Genomic DNA, 19,722 nt, shown 5'->3' with positions numbered 1-19,722 from the left:
GTCGCCAGCCCGGCCCGGCCTGTTCCTGCCCCTCGCACCAAGCCTGTGGTGCGCGTCGCCAGCCCGGCCCGGCCTGTTCTTGCCCCTCGCACCAAGCCTGTGGTGCGCGTCACCAGCCCGGCCCGGCCTGTTCCTGCCCCTCGCTCCAAGCCAGTGGTGCGCGTCGCCAGCCCGGTCCGGCCTGTTCCTGTCCCTCGCACCAAGCCTGTGGTGCGCGTCGCCAGCCCGGCCCGGCCTGTTCCTGCTCCCCGCACCAAGCCAGTGGTGCGCGTCGTCAGTCCGGCACAGCCCGTGCCTGTTTCACCGGTGCCTAAGCAATCCACTCCACCAATGTCCAGTCCAGCTCCAGCCAGCGGGACCAGACCAGGATCGCTACGGGGGGGTAGTTAGAGAGTGGTGGTCACGCTCGGAGCCGGATACGCCTCCGAGGCGGAATGCCCACCCGGCCCCTCCCCTGTTGGGTTTAGTTGGCGCGGTCGCAGTCCGCGCCTTTGGGGGGGGTACTGTCACGCCCTGGCTCTGGGGACTCTTAGATGTTGAGCCAGGGTGTTAGTTTCTATGTGTAGTGTCTATGTTTTGTTTTCTATGTGTTCTTTTTTAGATCGTGTATTTCTGTGTTGGCCGGGGTGGTTCCCAATCGGAGGCAGCTGTGTCTTGTTGTCTCTGATTGGGAACCATACTTAGGCAGCCTGTTGTGCACTTGTCATTTGTGGGATCTTGTTCCGTGTAGGTTTGTGTTTATGACCGAGGACTTCACGTATCGTTTGGTTTGTTGTTTTTGTTCGTGTGAGTACGTTCAATAAAAGATGTTCACATTTCACGCTGCGCCTTGGTCCACTCATTACGACGATCGTGACACATGCATTTGACATGCGAAGGAAAGGGTCTGTAACACAAGCCATCAATCTACCCTCACAGGTAAGCTAAGGTGACATACAAGCGGTGTTGTGAGACATTATCAGGACCCTGAAAGAAGATGCTATTAGAGGAAGAATGGGCTTATGACCAGAAAAATAATAAAAAGCCCAACGGTGGAAATTGTTAGAAAAGTGCTTGAAATTGAATGAGATAAAAATGTATAACAATGAATGTCACAACCCAAGTTGACAGATAGGAGACAACATGATGGAAGTGTGATGAATGAGGAGGAGAAGAGGGATAGTGAGGTTGGGAAGAGAGGGGAGAGAGAAAAAAGAGAGTCAACCAACCCCCCTGAGTGAGTGAGTGAGTGAGTGAGTGAGTGAGTGAGTGAGTGAGTGACAGGGAGGTGGTGGTGGTGCTGTCAGCATCCTCTCCTCTTCAGGGGATCCCTCGAGCAGAGTGTGTTCTGTTAAGTAAACAGCTGCAGCGACCAACATCTCCTACAATATTTATGGCCAGCGATTCCCTCCATCGCCTCACTGTTGCTGACACTGACAGGCCCAGGTCAGACCAAACCACACTCCTGCGGTTGGGGCTCCCCTATACCAGAGGCCCCCTAGACCCCACTGTGCCACCGTCACCCATGACAGAACACTCTACCCCTCTCCTCCTTCATCAACTCAATGATACTACAGCCTACAGGATACTTCATATGGTTTAATGAAAACATACTAAAACACAGCATCTGGCCAAATCAATTCATCCCTCTCCTTCTCTCTCGCTCGCTCTCTCTCTCTCTCTCTCTCTCTACCCTTCTCCCTCCCTCCCTCTCTCCCTCCCTTCCTGTCTACCTCTCATTTCTCCCTCCGTCTCGCTATCTGACTCTGATTCACAAGAGGAGGGTGGCATTACCCAGACCTACCTCTCTCTGCATGCTAAAGAGTCTACCGAGGCAAATTAGCTACAGCACACTCATTATGAAGTTAGTATTGAGGCTTATAGTCTGGTTTACACTTGATGAGGGAGAAGGTAAATTAACACTAAACACCACTAACCTACACTGCTCTGCCTCCCTCTCGTACAGCCCCCCACCCGTTTACTACAGCCCAAGACCCTTAGTGATCCCTCCTCCTCCCACCATCGCCTCTCTCCCCTCCACTGAGAGCTGGAGCGCAAGATTGGCTGTGGATGAGTAATGAAGCTTGGCGGAGAGCTCCCTCCATCACACTACTTAGCCTCCCGTCCAGCCTGGGGGGAGGAGGGAGGGAGTAGGGAGAGAGGTGGGGAGGGAGGCGGCCAGAGGTGCATTGATAAGGCTCCACTGGGAGTCTAGGCAGGCCAGGGGGCTTCTCACCCACCCAAACATTTCTCCTCACATCAGTCACGCCATGCAAGCAGGCAGGTGTTTATATACTACCCCCCCCCCCCCCTCCCTCCCTCCCTCCCTCCTCTCCATCCCTCTCTCTCTCCCCTCCCTCATTAATTACGCACCTCATCCTCCACCCCAGAGTCCCAGTACTGGCTCTCCCTCTTTACACACACCTGCTGGGCTAACATGGTCACCACAGCCCCCACACAGCCCACATCATCTAGAATTCACAGGGTCAATCGCTCAGAGGAGGCCTGCCTGGCTGGCCCTCACTGCAATATAAGGCCCAAATCGCGATGGATTCCCTATATAGTGCACTACTTTTGACCAGGGCCCATGGGGCTCTGGTCAAATGTAGTGCACTATGAAGGGAATAGGGTGCCATTTGTTATGCTGCTTAAATGTGTAGAGGAGAGAGGAGGGGGAGGCCATGCTGTTGTTTTAACTTGATGAGGCTGAAGAAAAACACCCTCTGGCACAAACACACCTCCGTATTCCTCGAATTCTAGAATTAAAATCTGGTCCGAGGGTGAACTCTCAAGAAAGACCTGTTAACAGAGCTAGTTACACAGCTTATGTAAACTGACATAACACTGTCATCACACAAACTGTTTTTGACTGCTACACCAAGACCTGAGCTCACATATCATTGTTACTGTCATTGATGATTCAAGCATTAGCAGAAGATGGCCGATGAAACTTCAAAGTGGGATGCTGAAACAGTCATGATTCTTTGTCACCAACTTTCTACCTGTTCCAGAAAGACAGACAGACACCTTCAGGCACTACTGAAGCAGCCTCAATAGAGTTACACACAAGCAAACATCAACATGCAGGCATTGCCGTAGCTACATATGAAGAAACCAAGGTCCTGACCTAGGTAATATTTTCAAACGTAAAAATAAAATAACAAATGAAGCAAATGTTGGAGGGGGGGGGGGACTCAGTTGGAGTCTCAACTTACTGTTGAGAGTTAGAATAGTAGAATACACAAGGTGCAATTTCAAAACTTGGTCGTGCATCACCAGTTTTCCTCTTGTTATACTGTATGTCACTCACTGACAGTCACTCAATTAGCCTATTGGGCCTTAATCTCAAGGGGGCCTGTCATGCCAAATAATGTCCCCCAGCCAAATAGTGTCCCCCTCTGCGTCATGATGGGATTCGATAAACTATTAGCGTCCGTTGCTATATCAACAGTGTGATGACCTAATTATTAGAATTTTGGAGATCATTACAGCCTAAATTACGTTCTTTTCATCATCGCTATGCAAATAAGGCTGATTTCCGTAACAATTTCGCTGTTTAAACAAGTTTAGTTTACCTAATAAAATGAAAACATTAATTTGAACTACTTTTGGGTACCTTGTTAACATTACACGAAATTCATGTCTTAAACGTTGCTATGTTTCGGGAATGGTAAAGAAAACGTGTAATCTGCTTGACACATTAAAGTTACTTACCTTACAGCTCATGTCCACTCCATTCATCTGCAAATCTGGCTTGTCTGGCTGTCATGTTTTTATTTTAACCTGCCCTTCCCTTATCTACACTGAAATAATATAATTTCAGTAGTCCTCTATTATGATTTTTTTTGTTCCATCTCGCATAGCTCATTAGTACAGCCTTGTGGTTGAATATATGTATCTATTGTAGGTCCTAGGATACAACAATGAATAATGTGGAACAAATAAATACCATCAAAGGATACCTTACAACTTACAATCTTGTGAAACAGCTGTGAAAACCAACCTGGCAATATTTAAGATTTTAATACATAAATTTTGATAGTTTCTGGTACAGTTGTGTCATTAATTTATTTTCACAGATTTATTGAACACTCACATGGTAATCATAGACTCAAATACTGAATTCTGGTGTGTGGAATATAGAGGAGGTTGTAGCTGTGTGGGTGGGAGGTTCTCAACAGGCAAATAGTCTCAGAAGGGGGACTTGAAGAGCGAGACTGCAAAGTCCAGGCACTGCTGCTCTCTTTGTTTGCAGTGCTAGTGTTTTTAGTTAATCTGTGTATCTCACATATTATGTGCCCAGTATGATAGAGCCAAAAAACTTTCTTAGCAGATAATGACAACATGACAACAACAGTAGCTGTAGATTATGTAATGAAAAGTTGGAGGGTGGTTGGTAATGAAGGACATCAGGTGGATTCATGTCTGGGTGTTGAGCAGAACCCCTAGATCCTGGAGAACAGGAGCAGAGTTAAAGGGAACAGGGTAGGAGACAGAGACGTAAACAAGCAAAAACACAGGTTACACTTTACCTGGAGAAAATTTGATGGATTAGTGCAGTGTTATAAATGGGAGATATGTACTTTTCATCACTTTTGGAAGGTATAGCCTACCTCAAACTGGTCCCCCTCCGACTCAGAGCACAGAGAATCAGACTGATCCGAACTCACTGGTTCTGGTGGATGGGATACCTCCTGGGGGGCTCGGACAGTCGATGGTCCTAAAGTCATTTGGAGAGGTAAATTGAAGAGGTACGTTTTTATAAGCTCAGCATAACTACAATTTCTTGCTTTCTCAAATGTCAACCAAAGCTTAACAAAGTCTGTGCCTGAAGGTGGTCCTCAAAGGCGTTCTGATCTGGTTCGACAACTTCCACCACATCAGGTGGGGTTTCAGTGATCTGAAAGTACAATATACAAAAATAGCAATAGACAAACAACAACACTAAGTCAATCACAAATTTGAAAGACTACAGTATATGCAATAATTGTATATACAATTGCATTGTTTACCTCAGTCAACAGCTGCGGCTCCCGTCCGGAATTGGTGGAGGCCTGGATGCTGCTGTTGTATCTCGGTTAGCATGGTCTCCTCCTCCTCCTTAGTAAAAATCACCCTCCCGTGTGGCTGGCCATCCTTCCCCCGTAGCTAGATATGATCTCTTCCCACCTCTTCTCTGAATGTTGCACCTCTTGTCCAGATCAGTGGTGTCTTCACAATACTTCGCCTGGTTGGAAAGATAAAATAAAATCTCCTCGAGGGATGCCATTGAAGTGCAAGCTACATACAAACAGAAAGCTACAATAACAGTTACAGTAGCTAGCTAGCTAGCTAACATTAGCTAAATAATACTGTCTGGCTAGCTAGCTGGCTACTGTAACAGTAGCTAGCAACATCAATCTTATTTCTTCCTATTTAACAATATTTACTTATATAAAGACAAATATATGTTAAAGAAAGAGTGTTCTCTTTCCTGTCTTTTCGGTCCTCTGAAGCAGCAGGTAGTCAGCAGGTTGTCACCATCAAAAACACCGTCCTTGGAGAGCAATTCTGAGGTAATAATTTTGCGCGGACTGAGCGAGCATTTATGTGGTGAAACTGCCCGCATCCTCCTTCCTTCACGACCGCTACGAGGTAAAATAGAGCCAAGCAACCAGCATAGCCACAGACGCTTTATTTAATTATGTAATCCGGTCAGAATTTTGCAAGTTCTAGCAACAGCCTTAGCAACAGAAGCTAGAACTCATCGAATCCCATTGTGACGCAGAGGGAGGCACTATTTGGCCGGGGGACACTATTTGGCATGACAGGCCCCCATAGATTTACCGTATTGGTCCGAATATAAGACGGCCTTTTTTCCCCTCGAAATAGGTCCAAAAAAGTCGGGTCGTCTTATATTCGGGGTCTAGTATTCAGAGCGCAGTTTCTCTTCTTCGGCGCTCCCTTTAAATGTCAATACACATTCGCGGGCACAGATGGCGCCAAAAATTCGTTCCGGACGGAGGGAAGAGGCGTCCTTAACAACCAGCCCGTTACCGGTGTTTAAAGATGGAAAGACAGGCTGACCATTTAGAGACAAGTGGCTCAAAAGTGGGCCAGGTCAATAAACAACAGCGGAGGAGCTATGATGCCAATTTCAAAATAATGGTTGTCAATAAGGCAGAGTCATCTAACAACTGCCAAGCTGCCAAGACATTCGGGGTCACTGAGTGTAATGTAAGAAGATGGCGAGCAGAAAAACAACGTCTAAAAGATGCTAACAGTCAGCGAAAATCCTTCCGTGGTCCTCAAAGTGGTCGTTTCATTGAGGTTGACCGGAGGGTTTTTGAATATGTCAGGGAAAAAAGAAGTGAGGGAATGCCCATTACCAGAGCTGTCATCCAGGTTAAGGCCCTGGAAATCGCCAGAGAGCTCAACATCACTGGATTTAAAGCCAGCCTCGGCTGGTGTCGTAGGATGATGCGGCGTAATGGACTGTCACTTAGACGGAGAACGAGTTTGGCCCAACGCCTGCCGTCAGACTTCGGAGAGAAGCTGCTTTCGTTTCAGCGCTTTGTTATCAACCTGAGGAAGAAGCACTCCTACCCGCTGGATCAGATCGGCAATGCTGATCAGACACCCGTTTATTTCGACATGCCAACATCGGTGACTGTCAATAGAAAGGGAGATGTTGCTTTATTATTGCTTGATATTAATTTTGAATCATACTGTACATAGTTTGCCTTTGTGTTTAATTCACTGTGTTTTTAATATTGTTATTTTAAAATAAAATGAAGTTCTTTGTTCGGCAAATCTAGTCTGCAAATCTGTTTTTCTAAATGTTTGTGTTGAAAAACGGGGGGTCGTCTTATAATCAGGGTCGTCTTATATTCGGACCAATACGGTAGTTAGTCACTTTCACTCAGATATCATATTACATTGGCAAAAGTCATGGCAAAATATGTAGAATTTCAGGAAAATAGCTTTAAAACTTAAATGTTTTCTCTTTCCGACCCATGGCAAAAAAAATTGAATTGGGTGACTAATTATTTTACATTTTAAAATTATTACAGCAACCAAAGTGATAATGGTTGGGGTCATTTTTGCTTGTTTTTTCTGTTCTCCAAATTGTACAGTATTTTAGACCTTTTATAGAAATGCAGTAAATGAGCTTCAACTTTCATGAGGCCCCATCCGGACCGCACTAAAACTCAGAATGGCCACGGCCCTGCATGCAGTGTTCCCTTGTAAAAGAGACATTGGTTTCAATGACACTCCTTGTTAAAATAATACTAATGGAATGAGATGAAAGCTCAGAATAAGAGGGAAAGAGAGTGCCACAAATCAAAGCATTGGCAAGAATGGAAATTCTTGCTTTCTCAATGTATGAATGTCAACAACAAAAAACGAACTCTCCATCTATATAATAGAAGATGCCTGCACCCTGTGCCAAAGCATAAACATCAACAAAGTGACACCCAAAAATAGACTCCATTTGCATTCCTACAAAAACAAACAAGCACTTTCTAAAGCCACGGCCATGTCTTGTTAAATGCAGTGAGTGTAATGTACTGTACCAATGTACTGTAATCTTTGCATTTCTGTAGGTTTTGAAAGCGAGTAGGCTCTGCTCCGCGTCGTCCATTAATCTCCAACCTCTTCAGAGGATGGAGATGAAGGATGATTCCACAGTCATTTGAAACACAGCAAAAGAGCCTCTTAGGACTGTGAGATGTGTACATGTCAATGCGTTCTCCACCCTCTCCACTTCTCCCCTCCACTCCCCTCAGTCCCTATTGATGTGCCACTGATCAGACAGTAAGAAACAAAGCTTCTTCTTATCAACAACTGGAGTTATCAGCAGCCCCAGCTCTGTTTGATGATAGCATTTCAAATGACACTTTGATCCATGCTCTCTCTGCTCGGCGCTGTATGATGAAACTCAGCCAGGGAGACATGTACAGTGAGGGAAAAAAGTATTTGATCCCCTGCTGATTTTGTACGTTTGCCCACTGACAAAGAAATGATCAGTCTATAATTTTAATGGTAGGTTTATTTGAACAGTGAGAGACAGAATAACAACAAAGAAATCCCGAAAAACGCATGTCAAAAATGTTATAAATTGATTTGCATTTTAATGAGGGAAATAAGTATTTGACCCCCTCTCAATCAGAAAGATTTCTGGCTCCCAGGTGTCTTTTATACAGGTAACGAGCTGAGATTAGGAGCACACTCTTAAAGGGAGTGCTCCTAATCTCAGCTTGTTACCTGTATAAAATACACCTGTCCACAGAAGCAATCTATCAATCAGATTCCAAACTCTCCACCATGGCCAAGACCAAAGAGCTCTCCAAGGATGTCAGGGACAAGATTATAGACCTACACAAGGCTGGAATGGGCTACAAGACCATCGCCAAGCAGCTTGGTGAGAGGGTGACAACAGTTGGTGCGATTATTCGCAAATGGAAGAAACACAAGATAACTATCAATCTCCCTCGGCCTGGGACTCCATGCAAGATCTCACCTCATGGAGTTGCAATGATCATGAGAACGGTGAGGAATCAGCCCAGAACTACACGGGAGGATCTTGTCAATGATCTCAAGGCAGCTGGGACCATAGTCACCAAGAAAACAATTGGTAACAGACTACGCCGTGAAGGACTGAAATCCTGCTGCGCCCGCCAAGTCCCCCTGCTCAAGAAAGCACATATACATGCCCGTCTGAAGTTTGCCAATGAACATCTGAATGATTCAGAGGAGAACTGGGTGAAAGTGTTGTGGTCAGATGAGACCAAAATTGAGCTCTTTGGCATCAACTCAACTCGCCGTGTTTGGAGGAGGAGGAATGCTGCCTATGACCCCAAGAACACCATTCCCACCGTCAAACATGGAGGTGGAAACATTATGCTTTGGGGGTGTTTTTCTGCTAAGGGGACAGGACAACTTCACCGCATCAAAGGGACGGGGCCATGTACCGTCAAATCTTGGGTGAGAACCTCCTTCCCTCAGCCAGGGCATTGAAAATGGGTCGTGGATGGGTATTCCAGCATGACAATGACCCAAAACACACGGCCAAGGCAACAAAGGAGTGGCTCAAGAAGAACCACATTAAGGTCCTGGAGTGGCCTAGCCAGTCTCCAGACCTTAATCCCATAGGAAATCCGTGGAGGGAGCTGAAGGTTCGAGTTGCCAAACGTCAGGCTCGAAACCTTAATGACTTGGAGAAGATCTGCAAAGAGGAGTGGGACAAAATCCCTCCTGAGATGTGTGCAAACCTGGTGGCCAACAACAAGAAACGTCTGACCTCTGTGATTGTCAACAAGGGTTTTGTCACCAAGTACTAAGTCATGTTTTGCAGAGGGGTCAAATACTTATTTCCCTCATTAAAATGCAAATCAATTCATAACATTTTTTACATGCGTCTTTCTGGATTTTTTTGTTGCTATTCTGTCTCTCACTGTTAAAATAAACCTACCATTAAAATTATAGACTGATTATTTCTTTGTCAGTGGGCAAACGTACAAAATCAGCAGGGGATCAAATACTTTTTTCCCTCACTGTAAGAGTGCAGTGCTGCACATCATTAAATGGAACTCAAAGAGGAAGGGGCCACCACACTGTCCTCAAACCAACAATGAAAATGTGTTGTTGTCACAATCACAGGGGTTCAAAGAATGTCACAGGAAGAAACCAACATTTAATCTCAATGGAGGAATCAGCCTTTGTCTGAAATAACACCAACGAGGGAGAGGAAGAACTGCACTGCTCTGCACTTCCCCTGCAAATGAAATTATTTGAGAGTTGGGCGCTTTTTCTTTCTGGGTGATAATTTTGCTATTGAATATTTTCAGAGCTCAATAATATGCTAATAATAATATGCTAATATCTGTACCCCATGTGGTGCCGACTACTATTAGCAGAAAATAAGTCACTGCATTCGGGTGCCAGAGTGGTCAAATCGAACGAGGGAAGGCGTGATTAGAAACACATAAGACTACAGGAGCAATTTAAAACGACTCTCAACTCTGTTGGTAGACGCTAGTGCCTCCCATGGAGTATCTGCTTGGGAACCTAAATAAAGCTCAGAGTTATTCAGGATAATATCCTGAAATAGGATGGTTTTGGTGAACTGAAAAATTCTCAGATTTGCTATAGTGGTATATCAAATGGGATGTTGAGTTATTTAGAGTTCAGTTCAGAGGCCAATACTAGCCTAAAAGAAAAAACAGACCATGGTGACTAACAGTTAAAAGCATCAAGTGGCCATCCTATCGCCTCTATCCACAGAACATTGGCCATCATTTTCTTTTTATCTTATGACGATTCTACAGCAGGTGATCTATTGCACACTGTCGATGTTTGTTATGGTGTGTCTTTAAAAATATCAAGAGCCTTTATCCTCTGAATGAGACCAATTGATGGACATTTTTATGACCACTGTGGGCTCTCCTCTTCAGTTAGGTTACCCCAGAGCTAGTCTTCCTATCCCCATGCCCTAGGCCAGGGATCATCAACTAGATTCAGCCGCAGGCCAAGTTCTTCTTGAGCGGATGGTCAGGGGGCCGGAACATAATTACAAATAATTTGTAGACTACAAATTGACCGCAAGAAGCCGAAACAGATATAATATTTGACTAAAACATAATAACTTCAAACCTTGCTTAAATTTGTATACGATCACATATATCTCTCTATTATGCGTGGGAATACTTCGGAACAGATTTTAAATCACTTGGAGCTGATTTGCTGGTGTTTTTACAGTCTTTTATGTCCAACAATAAAGAAAATGTGTTGTTGTTGGGATACCTTGCCCTAGGCCTTGGACATATGACAAAGGGAACCAAGAATCAGCTTACACTGAGGATGCGTCCCAAATGGCACCCTATATAGTGCATTACTTTTGACCAGGGCCCAAAGGGTAAAAAGTAGTCAAAAGTAGTGCACTATATAGGGAGCCATTTTGGATGCAGCCTAATTACCCAGTAGTAAGCAATCCTCTGCCTGCCTCATGTGATCTTGACTCTGGCTTGCTCTCTCAGAGACCAATAGAGGCAGTGGGATCCATGGCTTCTCAGGACTGACTCTGAGTTGAGTTCCCCTGCTCTCATCACCATGGCCCTGCAGCTTGAGCTGACGTGATCCCCCGTGGTACATAAACCAAACCACTGACGTACACAGAGGCTTACAGACATGTAGCTACTCCACTGCCTTGCTAAGCCCTTCCTAATGCACTGGGCCTCTGAGGCTCCCTCCCTGAATCCCCGGTACCACAGAACAACCCAGATAAAGACAGAGTGGCTCCTAGGATTACACCGCTCTAATAAGTATCTACAGTGGCTTGCGAAAGTATTCATCCCCCTTGGCATTTTTTCTATTTTGTTGCCTTACAACCTGGAATTAAAATGGATTTTTGGGAGGTTTGTATCATTTGATTTACACAACATGCCTACCACTTTGAAGATGCAAAATATTGCATAATTTTTTTGGTGAAACAAACAAGAAATTAGACACAAAAAAACAGTACATTTGAGCATGCATAACTATTCACATAACTATTTTTGCCCATTCTTCAAGGCAAAACTGCTCCAGCTCCTTCAAGTTGGATGGGTTCCGCTGGTGTACAGCAATCTTTAAGTCATACCACAGATTCTCAATTGGATTGAGGTCTGGGCTTTGACTAGGCCATTCCAATACATTTAAATGTTTCCCCTTAAACCACTCAAGTGTTGCTTTAGCAGTATGCTTAGGGTCAATGTCCTGCTGGAAGGTGAACCTCTGTCCCAGTCTCAAATTTATGGAAGACTGAAACAGGTTTCCCTCAAGAATTTCCCTGTATTTAGCGCCATCCATCATTCCTTCAATTCTGACCAGTTTCCCAGTCCCTGCCGATGAAAAACATCCCCACAGCATGATGCTGCCACCACCATGCTTCACTGTGGGGATGGTGTTCTCGGGGTGATGAGAAGTGTTGGGTTTGCGCCAGACATAGCGGTTCCTTGTTGGCCAAAAAGCTGAATTTGAGTCTCATCTGACCAGAGTGCCTTCTTCCATATGTTTGGGGAGTCTCCCACATGCCTTTTGGCGAACACCAAACGTTTTTTCTTATTTTTTTTTCTTTAAGCAACAGCTTTTTTCTGGCGAATCTTCCGTAAAACCCAGCTCTGTGGACTGTATGGCTTAAAGTGGTCCTATGGACACATACTCCAATCTCCACTGTGGAGCTTTGCAGCTCCTTCAGTGTTATCTTTGGTCTCTTTGTTGCCTCTCTGATTAATGCCCTCCTTGCCTGGTCTGTGAGTTGGTGGGCGGCCCTCTCTTGGTGCCATATTCTTTCAATTTTTTAAATAATGGATTTAATGGTGCTCCGTGGGATGTTCAAAGTTTAAGATCTTTTTTTATAGCCCAACCCTGATCTGTACTTCTCCACAACTTTGTCCCTGACCTGTTTGGAGAGCTCCTTGGTCTTCATGGTGCCGCTTGCTTGGTGGTGCCCCTTGCTTAGTGGTGTTGCAGACTCTGGGCCCTTTCAGAACAGGTGTATATATACTGAGATCATGTGACAGTTCATGTGACACTTAGATTGCACACAGGTGGACTTTATTTAATTAATTATGTGACTTCTGAAGGTAATTGGTTGCACCAGATCATATTTAGGGGCTAGCAAAGGCGATGAATACATATGCACGCACCACTTTCCGTTATTTATTTTTGTAGAATTTTTTGAAAAAGTTATTGTTTTCATTTCACTTCACCAATTTGGACTATTTTGTGTATGTCCATTACATGAAATCCAAATAAAAATCAATTTAAATTACAGGTTGTAATGCAACAAAATAGGAAAAACGCCAAGGGGGATGAATATATTTGCAAGGCACTGTATCTCCCCCCACAGTTTGCATAGACCAAGAGGAATTCTGCCTGCATGGAGACTTGGAGAGGATCTGGCAATCTCATTACAACTGATTAAATAAGTGAGGCGTAATAATAAAACACAAGCTATTAAATTAGAAACTAATTACAAGTAGATCGCAACTTGTCAAGTAAACAACGCACGAGGAGGCCTGTCGAATGGCACAGCCGCATCTATCTCTACCCGTCATTAACTTATTAAATCTCCGTTGGGGCGGCAAGTAAACAACTGCAGATGGCTCAGGCTCGCAGATGGCCCTCTCTCTTGGGAGAGAGGAAGAACGGGGGGGGGGGGGAGAGAGCGGGAGAGAGAGAGAGGCCTGTTCAGGCCAGACACACAAAGCACTTAAGATCGAGTGAATCACTAACGAGCCGGAGACGAGGATTGGACGCCAGAAAAAAGGAATCTGTGACGTTGATTATTGACTGTTGGAGGGAGAGGAAGCTCTGCCCTGAGATACCCGGGATCCTCCAGCCTCCTCCAAACCTCCTGCCACGTCTCATTTGGGCCCCTGCCATCACGCCAATGATCCATTCTGCACAATCGGAGACAAATGAGGGCAGCGCTCTTTCCCAAGGTCACGGGGGGTACGCCATTCTAATTCCTAATACACTTAGAGTAATTAAAACCCCTCTCCAAGAGAGAGCACTTTTTTCAGGTGCCAATGAGATGCTAATTTGCAGACCCAGCTAGAAAAGACAAGGTTGGGGAAATTCAAGGACAGAAACAAGAATTATTCCGGGGGGTGTTTTGCTGTACCCGTTTTTAAGGAGTTCAGTTGTATTTGTATTTATTATGGATCCCCATTAGCTGCTGCCAAGGCAAGGCAGCAGCTACTCTTCCTGGGGTCCAGCAAAATTAAAGCAGTTATATACCATTTTAAAAACATTACATACATTTCACAAAATAATTCACAACACATTAACTGTGTGACCTCAGGCCACTACTCTACTACCACATATAGTGTGCATGTTATCGTGTGTGTGTGTATGCCTGTGTGTGTGTCTCTTCACAGTCCCCGCTGTTCCATAAAGTGTATTTTTATCTTTTTTTAAATCCTGATTTTACTGCTTGCAAGAATTTCTTGATGTGGAATAGAGTTCCATGTTGTCACGGGTCTATGTAGTACTGTGCGCCTCCTATAATCTGTTCTTGACCTGGGGACTGCGAAGAGACCTCTGGTGGCATGTCTTGTGGGGTATGGGTGTCTGAGCTGTGTGCTAGTAGTTTAAACAGACAGCTCGGTGCATTCAACATGTCAATACTTATCACAAATACATTTTTTTTTTACATTATTTAGCAGACGCTCTTATCCAGAGCGACTTAGTTAGTGCATACATTATTCTTTTTTTTTTCATACTGGCCCCCCGTGGGAATCGAACCCACAACCCTGGCGTTGCAAACGCCATGCTCTACCAACTGAGCTACCTCCCTGCCGGCCATTCCCTCCCCTACCCTGGACGACGCTGGGCCAATTGTGCGCCGCCCCATTGGTCTCCCGGTTGCAGCCGGCTACAGCAGAGCCTGGATTCGAACCAGGATCTCTAGTGGCACAGCTAGCACTGTTAAGTGTTACGGTGATTTCACTTGCTGTGGTAGCTGACGTGTATAGTGTTGAGTCATTGTCACGGTTTCGGCCGAGGCTGCTCCTTCTCCTTGTTCGGGCAGGCTTCGGCGGTCGTCGTCTCCGGAGTACTAGCTGCCACCATTCTATGTTTCGATGTTTGATTGGTTTTGTCTGTTTTGTTACACCTGTTCCTTGTTAGTGTTAATTATGCGTCCTATAAGTTCTCTTGAGTTTTGTCAAGTGTTGTGTGTAATTGTTCGTTGTCACTGTGGGATACTAGTTCGTTTTTTCTCTCTGTTCGGTGTAGTAGAGAGCTCCGCACTTTTGTGCCTTTGTATGTACTTTACCGGTGTGCGTAAAGTTCGCTTGCCTGCCAGGTTGTATGTAGCCGTGTTTGGCTTGTTCTTTTTGTCTTCACTAAAGACGTCAGTACGAAGCCTCTGTGTGTCCTGCGCTTGATTCCACACCACTTCTACACTCAACTGTGACAGTCATCAGCAGCTTTACTCAGAGCCAGTGGCAAGTCATTAGTAAAGATTGGAAAAAGTAAGGGGCCTAGACAGCTGCCCTGGGGAATGCCTGACTCTACCTGGATTATGTTAGAGAGGCTTAAAGAACACCCTCTGTGTTCTGTTAGACAGGTAACTCTCGATACACAATATAGCAGGGGATGTACAGCCATAACAAATACATTTTTTCAGCAGTAGATTATGATCGATAATGTCGAAAGCTGCACTGAAGTCTAACAAAACAGCTCCCACAATCGTTTTACTATCAATTTATCTCTGCCAATCATCAGTCATTTGTGCAAGTGCCATACACGTTGAATACCTTTCCCTATAAGCGTGCAGAAAATCTGTTGTTAATTTGTTTACTGTGAAATAGCATTGTATCTGGTCAAACACAATTTCTTCAAAACATTTACTAATGCTTGCTAAGAGGCTGATTGGTTGGCTGTTTGAGCCAGTAAAGGGTGCTTTGCTATTCTTGGGTAGCGGAATGACTTTTGATTTCCTCCAGGCCTGAGGGCACACACTTTTCTGTAGGCTTAGATTAAAGAGATGGTAAATAGGAGTGGCAATATCGCCCGCTAACATCCTCAGTAATTTTTCAACAAAGTTGTCAGACCCAGGTTGCTTGTCATTGTTGATAGACAACAATAATTTGTTCACCTCTTCCACATTCACTTTGCAGAATTCAAAGAAAATACTGAAAAAAATATATAAACTCAACATGTAAAGTGTTGGTCCCATGTTTCATGAGCTGAAATAAAAGATCCCAGAAATGTTCTATATCCCTGACTGAAGTTCGGCGTCGTAACTGACTTCAGTGGGCAAATGCTCACCTTCGATGGCCACTGGCATGCTGGAGAAGTGTGCTTTTCATGGATGAATCCCGGTTTAAATTGTACCGGGCAGATGGCAGATGGCAGATAGTGTGTATGGCATCGTGTGGGCGAGCGGTGGGGTTATGGTGTGGGCAGGCATAAGCTATGGTCAATACATTTTATCAATGGCAATTTGAATGCACAGAGATACAGTGACGAGATCCTGAAGGACATTGTTGTGCCATTCATCCACCGCCATCACCTCATGTTTGAGCATGATAATGCACAGCTCCATGTTGCAAGAATCTGTACAAAATTCCTGGAAGCTGAAAATGTCCCAGTTCTTTCATGGCCTGTGTACTCTCCAGACCTGTCATCCACTTAGCATGTTTGGGATGCTCTGGATCGACCTGTATGACAACGTGTTCCAGTTCCCGCCATTATCCAGCAACATCGCACAGCCATTGAAGAGGAGTGGGACAACATTCCACAGGCCACAATCAACAGCCTGATCAACTCTGTGTGAAGGAGATGTGTTGCGCTGCATGAGGCAAATGGTGGTCACACCAGATACTGACTGGTTTTCTAATCCACGCCCCTAACTTTTTGTTTAAGGTATGTGTGACCAACAGATGCATACCTGTAATCCCAGTCATGTGAAATCCATAGATTAGGGCCTAATGAATTCATTTCAATTGACTGATTTCCTTAAATGAACTGTAACTCAGCAAAATCTTTGAAATTGTTGCATGTTGCGTTTATATTTTGTTCAATGCTTGTTGGGTCTCATAGTTCTCTTCATTGTCACAGTTATAATATGGGTCTCTTCAGACATATTCTTTAAAGGTTGTGGTGTAGCAGTGAAGCTGAACACCCCAGGTTGTCCAATGTGTTGATGTTTGAGTGTCCTTTCAAGCTAGCTCCCAACTCCCTATAATTTACAGTGCTCCATTGCCCCTGTGGGTTGAGTTGTTTTCAGAGAGAGGAGCAGAGAGCTCCCCGACTTCACAGCACCACTGAGTGAAGCTTAAGCCACATACAGATAGCCCAGTTCACACTGTTTCATGCTTCTTGTGAGGAGCCACAGTCTACTTCCCAAATGGCACCCTATTCCCTATATAGTGCATTAATTTCGACCAGGGCTCATTGGGCTCTGCTCAAAAGTACTAAATTATATAGGGAATAGGGTGCCATTTGTGACGCAACCACAGTCAGACCTGTTTGTGCACCTCCCCACTGCGCTAGATTTTCCTGGACCCAGCCAGTCGTTCCAGGAGTGCTGGCTGTCCCACTTTCCTTACAGGCAGAGACATTTGTTGACATCACAGACTTTCTCTCCCTCCCTCCTTTCTCCACACATTTATTCTGCATGTAGCCTGATACCACTATCCACTTATTTCACCCAAGTCTGGAAGTCTCTGACAAATCAAGCGATGTTCTTGTTTATCTACCCACAAACCAGAACTCCTCTCCAATCCTCTCATGTTTATTAATTGGATGTTCTCTTAGGACTTTTAAGTGACTCCTCCTGGTGGACCCTGATGGGTCCTCTGGCTCCCTCTGGCTCCCTCAGGGTGCCAGTCTCTCACTGGAGTGCAGTGGAGCAATGGTGTGTGATGAAACTGTAGAGACAGTGATGTGGTTTGTGGTCCCTGACCTCCAAGCTCTGCAGACTGGAGCCAGGAGAGAGGCTCATTTGTGAGTGTGTTATTTAGCCTTTTCCCCATGTGCTGAGATATAAATAATGCTCCAAGTCCCCCTCCGTCGAAACTCCACTCAGCTACTGTGTTAGCTTCTTCGCTTCTTCACACAAATACAAACAGTAGGCTTATGATCCCCAACATATCATCAAGAGAAGAGTACATTTGAGAGTGAAAATGAATAATTGAAAATGCATCAGTCACACCACATTTAATAGAAAATACTTTAAACAAAGGATTTTTTTCAACTCTTTCATCTCATTTTGAATAAGGGCAAGTTGTGTCCCCTCCCCAACATTCCCTCCATAATGGTTGGTTCTAAGTGAGGCTCTTGCACCTCCACCCCCCCTCCACCCATCACTGGAACTGCTCTAAAGTACACATTACTGCAGGCCTGACAGGAATTGGAGCTGTCAGTCACTTTGATGGACATAGCGAAACCAAACACCGGCACTGATTAGCTTTTTAGTGCTGCTGACCGACATAACAACTCTCCCTCTCTCCGAATCACTTTTCACTCCATAAAGGTAGGCTACTATAATAATAATCACCCAAGTCACTTCACCGGTATTAAGAAACTAAGATATCAAATTAACCTCAGGCTAGTTTGGCGATGGCTTGCAGAAGCTGATGATAATAACAAGTTCATCAGCAGTATCATATTTCATAATTTAGGAAATTACATTCTCAGCATGCCAGCATCAGCTTTTCATTTTCAAAAGATTAGATTTGAAGATGAGCGTCAACTGTCCTACTAATGTTGAAGGATTTTCATTTTCAAACAACTTGGATAACATCAGGCCTTTCAGTGAGAGGCAATCATTGAGAGTGAGAGGATGGCGCTAATGATGAATCAATATGAACTCCACTGGTCCATCAAGTCAAAGTACATGCTGCCATCTCACTCGAATGAGTGATGAGCTCTCCTAAATGCCACAAAAGTCCAACTTTGGGGGGCTCTAATTGATCCATTCTCCTATTTGTTTAAAATGCAATTTTGTACTGCTACAGTGGTAAAATATGAAAATAAAAGCTTATTCGAAATTAAATGAACACCCCCACCTCTCTGCCATGGTTTAAACCAGTGACAGTTTGTTCAGACTCTTTCAATCACAATGCAATGTTTGTCACATTCATTTCTTTATTCCACCTGTCTTGCAACATTGTTTCAACTGGGCCCTCACAGTTTCCCGCACCAATGAGCTTGGGACAGACACAGCTGTATTTCAGCACCTTTTCAGGAGTCCCAACTTTTCTTATTACAAAAAAGGTCAATTTGTCAGCAAGACACATCAATTAATTCAGGCTCAAGAGTGTAGGCCTAATGACAATCGTTGAATGTCAATACACTTTTTGGTGTTTTGTAGCAGATGTCTCTCTCCATTCATCAAATGGTGGGTGCACAGTGCACTGTTTGGATGCTGGAATTAATTTGGAGTGGATGAACATGCATAGGTAGCCTACTTTTTTTAAGTGATTTGTTCGACAATCAGATGGAAACATCATGACTTGTTGTGTTCATGCCACATTAAAAGATAATACATTATTACCGTTAAGCTACATATGTACTACAGTGAGGGAAAAAAGTTTTTGATCCCCTGCTGATTTTGTACGTTTGCCCACTGACAAAGAAATGATCAGTCTATAATTTTAATGGTAGGTTTATTTGAACAGTGAGAGACAGAATAACAACAATATCCAGAAAAACGCATGTAGAAAATGTTATAAATTGATTTGCATTTTAATGAGGGAAATAAAAATTTGACCCCCTCTCAATCAGAAAGATTTCTGGCTCCCAGGTGTCTTTTATACAGGTAATGAGCTGAGATTAGGAGCACACTCTTAAAGGGAGTGCTCTTAATCTCAGCTTGTTACCTGTATAAAAGACACCTGTCCACAGAAGCAATCAATCAATCAGATTCCAAACTCTCCACCATGTCCAAGACAAAAGAGCTCTCCAAGGATGTCAGGGACAAGATTATAGACCTACACAAGGCTGGAATGGGCTACAAGACCATCGCCAAGTAGCTTGGTGAGAAGGTGACAACAGTTGGTGCGATTATTCGCAAATGGAAGAAACACAAAATAACTGTCAATCTCCCTCGGCCTGGGGCTCCATGCAAGATCTCACCTCGTGGAGTTGCAATGATCATGAGAACGGTGAGGAATCAGCCCCATAACTACACGGGAGGATCTTGTCAATGATCTCAAGGCAGCTGGGACCATAGTCTCCAAGAAAACAATTGGTAACAGACTACGC

At 44.4% G+C, this 19,722-nt stretch overlaps 1 protein-coding gene across 1 annotated transcript in view; it reads right to left on the bottom strand.

Annotated features, from left to right (window-relative positions):
* The window catches only part of LOC311107514 (glypican-3-like), a gene marked incomplete at both ends in the record, with an annotated part of 281,287 nt that overhangs the window by 175,391 nt on the left and 86,174 nt on the right, over positions 1–19,722 (bottom strand). The gene's annotated exons all lie outside the window — the stretch shown is intronic.

This window comes from Coregonus lavaretus (assembly GCF_964263955.1).
Source record: "Coregonus lavaretus genome assembly, chromosome: 32".
Classification (NCBI taxonomy): Eukaryota; Metazoa; Chordata; class Actinopteri; order Salmoniformes; family Salmonidae; genus Coregonus; species Coregonus lavaretus.
This window is presented reverse-complemented; position numbering and strand designations above follow the sequence as displayed.